The sequence below is a fragment of the Atta colombica genome, unplaced genomic scaffold (genome assembly GCF_001594045.1).
Source record: "Atta colombica isolate Treedump-2 unplaced genomic scaffold, Acol1.0 scaffold153, whole genome shotgun sequence".
Lineage (NCBI taxonomy): Eukaryota > Metazoa > Arthropoda > Insecta > Hymenoptera > Formicidae > Atta > Atta colombica.
This window is the reverse complement of record NW_017259243.1, coordinates 3,904,290-3,908,927: the sequence shown is the minus strand read 5'-3', so window position 1 is coordinate 3,908,927 and position 4,638 is coordinate 3,904,290.

The following is a 4,638-nucleotide window of genomic DNA, read 5'->3' as shown; positions in this document are numbered from 1 at the left end:
AATCTCATATATATATATATATATATATATTTCTATAAATAGGTATTGTATATTTATGTATGTATACACACTTGTAAAATATAGACACTATATTAATATCCATATTTTTTGCGAGTGAATATATATAAATAATTTGTTACACCCGACATATTCTATAAATAAAGTTAATGCATTCTACTTGAACTATATAATAATTCTAAAATTATTTTTATACAATGTTTTGCAAAAATATATATTCTTTTTCATTTGCCATATATTTAACTCCAAACGAAGTTGCCTAATTCTAAATTTAATTAATTGATTAATTAATAATATATCGTGTACATCCAAAGCAATACTGTTTAGAATGTTCAGTTAACATTTATGCTTTAAATACAAACATATATTGTTTATTTTAGTGGAGCGATATTTTATCTGAACAAATCTTTATGTACTTTTCTGTTGACAAAATATTAATTTTTAACATTAGCAGATGTTGCTTTCTCGCCCACATTTTTATATATCTATAATGTCTTAAAAAAATATCTATAACTCTTACATATGAAAATAATGTAAGGAAAACAAAATATAATTATTTAACTTTTTTCAATTATGACACAACAGCATACTATTATATAAATTACATTAAACTAAAGAAAAAAAAAGAATTAAGAAAAGTTACTTGCTCTGTAAGAATACTTAGTACTTTAATATTATTAAAAGTAAGAACTAATGACACAAAGGCGTGAATAAGGAATGCCATAAAAAAATGAAGGACAAATTCATTCTGATCTAAAGTCAAGTAAAGTAAACATATAAAAAGAATTTTAATTATTTCCTGTTCATTAGAGATTTCCCGGGATCGCTCGTGGTTACTCATGATTGCTACCGCATCGACGTAACTCAATTCCCGATTACTTACCGGGAAAATGCGGTCGTCATGATCGACGTCGTCGACGTCCGCGGAATCCATTGAACAACTCTCGAATGCGAAATACCATTACGCGCACATCACGATAGAGCGATCATCCCTTATGACGAAGATATTCGAATAGAATGATTTCAGATGTACACGTTAGATAACTTGTCGATGATTTATCGATGCAATGAATTTCAAGAAGCAATTTATGCAGCTAGTTTTTATTCTCTCAAATTTTTTATTTTCCATTAAGTTTTATAATAGGCGAAAATATTTAAATACGAGACAAAATTCTATTACGTATTTCACATAATTTAGAAGATCACACTCAAAGCCTGTCATTGACAGACCTCTTGATTTTACAATGAGCTTGTGCATTTATATAATGAAAGCTATTCAAATGAAGTATTTTTGAAAACATTCCAAGCTGTTACATATTTCACATAATTTGCAAGATTAAGCTCATACTCTGAGTTTCATCATTTGACTTTACAATGAAATTCGCTTGCATTAAATATTTGTAAGAGCAAGCATGATTCTAAATTTTAAAAGTATATTAATAAGCTTGAAAGAAATTGATAAAATATTAATTTTCTTTAATATGCAATATTACTTGGTAAATTTATTATCACAAATTTATATAAGATATTATACGTGATGAAAATTTAATTTCACTATTTTTTTAGAAAAAATTATTTCTTATTTCTGTGATAAGAATATCGTTATCAAGTATAATTTATTCAATTACGTATTCTTAAAATTAGTTGCAAATCTCTTTTCTCATGTACGTTCTATTTGGGGAAAATTATCTTTCTCTAATATCCACGCGGAGAATAATTAATGTGGAACGAACTTATATATGAATACGTAGATATCGTCCATGCTAAATCCGATGCAAGGACATCATTTGAATCATATTTAATTTTCTCGTAATCTATAAAACTACTTTCAAGGAAATTTCCCATTGACATGATACGCTTATTAATCGTCGACTGACGCGTAATTAATACAAATTAAAATTCTCCCAGCAAATTTACGTCTTCTAATCTTCATCTTGCTAATACAGTCTGTACATTGAAAATATTATCTATATACGCAAGTATATAGTACATGAGAGTATTATTTTTATTATTTTTATTCATAAACGCATCTTTTATGTTTGAAATCGTAGTGAAATATTTTTCAATGGATTTCTCGCAATATTCTATTAACTCCTATTTTTTATTTTTAATATAAACAGAGGTAAACATTATATATTATCATGTTAAACTAGAATGGCTCAAAACACAATAGAATTTCTCTCTTTAACACTTTCAATAAATTTTAATGGCTTCAAAATCTTGTAAAATGTTATAACGTCGCTTTAATCTGAAACTGAGAGAAAAATCATTTTCTTCACAACTGCTAAATTTCCAGACTTTTCGTTCCACAAATGATTTCAATATAACTTAGAAATCTATTCGAATAAGAAATTATTCTTATTAACGCTTTGAAAAATAATTTTCGAATCTTAAGAGCAATATGTCGTTGGTAAAATTATTATACGAGCTACTTAAAGCTACTGAACTTTTTAAATTTTAGAGAGAGAGAGAGAGAGAAAGAGAGAGAAAATTGATACGAATATACCAGAATAAATATTCTCCCGCAGCTTCATTACAGTTTCCATAAGATGACCCCATAAGTTCTCGTAACGGTATTCAATGCAAGTACTTACCTGGAAATTGTATTTGTCGTCGGGGGAAATTGCTGGCACCTCGAGTATCCGAAATTCGCCAACGAGCACGAGATTGAAATTCTCACTCCGGCCGCCACACCGCTCCTCGTCGCCGTCGTCGTCGTCCTTCGAACCGCAGCACTGGCCGCAATGTTATAATTATCCGATTCGATCGATGCAAGGACGGGGGACGCAAGGGAATAAACGGCAGAGACCTGGGTCGAGAGAGATAATTACTAGTTAATCGGGGAAAATTTGTACAGCAATGATAATATGCGTGGCAAATGGAAATTCGAATAAATGGTTGGCTTTATACGGGGGCGACCGTCGCTTTATTTGCACTAGAATGACACGACAAATGGTCCGAAAAATTGATAAACCGCCAAGCGAAGGGCTGAATACAAAGCAACCTGGAAAAATACTGAACTAGTGTATACAGATTTCAACCATCGAATATTTTACATGTAATTCTTTTAGTATAAATACTTGTGCTTTAATCGTTTATTTAAATCTTTATTTAAATCTTTCCTCTTCCGTTGTTATTTGTATGTTAAATTTTCATATTTGTTTATGTTTTCACATTTTTATATGCATAAATTCAAAAAGCCTGAAAGTTTTGAAAATTAAAATTTTATAAAAGTTTACCTTATCTCTCTCTTAGAATTAATATCATTTTGACAGTTGAATCCGATAATAATATAGCATGAGTCTGTTTTATCTTTCAAGTGTCCAATTACTTTTTTCGTCAGTACAAACATTGTAATAGAATAAAAATTTGGTCACTTTAAAGGTAATTACAAAATTAGTCTTAGGAAAAACCTATTAATAAAGAAAAATAAAAATAAAAAAATATTATCCCTAAATCAAGTTTTTTAGAATAGGAGACACTTAGATTATTTTAGTAAAATATAAATTACTTTAAGAAATGTTATTTTTTAACCTGATCAATGCGATTAAATTATTAAAATATATATGATATAGCATAACAACCTTTTCTTTTTCTTTATTTTTTTAAATATTCAACAAAATCAAAAGGAGGAATCAAGTATCTGGTTCTTCTATCCAATAGCTTAAACCTGATAAATTATTATAAAATTAAATAAAATGTACAAAAATAAGTTAAAATATTTACAAATTACTTTCTTTATGTCGTACTTTCTTTATGTCGTAAACTTATGATGAAAATATACATATAATGATAAATGATGAATTATGCCAATACTAAATAATACATAATTTTATGTAATATTATTAAGACATGTTACATTACATCAAGTAATCAGTTGAATTATTATTATTATTGATTATTGTTGTATTATATGTTACATTCGTAATACTTCGTATTTCATATTTAGATATTATAACAGATACACGCATGTCAGAGACAGTAGTATAAATATATGTATAATATAAACGCAAACAGAAGAATTTCTGTCAGGCGTCATTCTATGTTAGAGTGAAAGAACGCTAATGAGAAATGTCATGCGATAAATGTCAGGTCTAAACTTAGCTTCAGACGGAAACGAGTATTTTTAAGTGAAAAGTGGGCGATTTGTGCGAATTACAAAATGCATTAAATTGTGTATATATGTAATGTTTTTGCCCAGGGTGAAAAATCGATCTGTAATTTGACCTTCATTTAAAAGTGTGCACCAATAGAAATTAAAACGAAAAAATACCGTACTAAACCAAAACAAATAAACTACAAGCCCAATCAATTAAAAACTTTGGTATCTCGCCGATTAAATATCTTTGTTCTCGACATCAAATTTTTGTTTCGTGTATTGGATTTGTTGTATGAAAATGAATCAAATACTACAAGTGACGAATAAAGTGTCGAGTGCGAGTAGTAGCGCGCACCAATTAACATAGTGATTGTAATCAATCGCATTACATCCGTAATTTGTTTGTCGATTTTACACTTCGAATGCATTGTTACATTGAAATTTAAAGCTACGTGAATAAAAAATGTAAATAAATAATTTTTTGATATAGTAAAAAATTTGTTCCACAGAAATAACGGAAA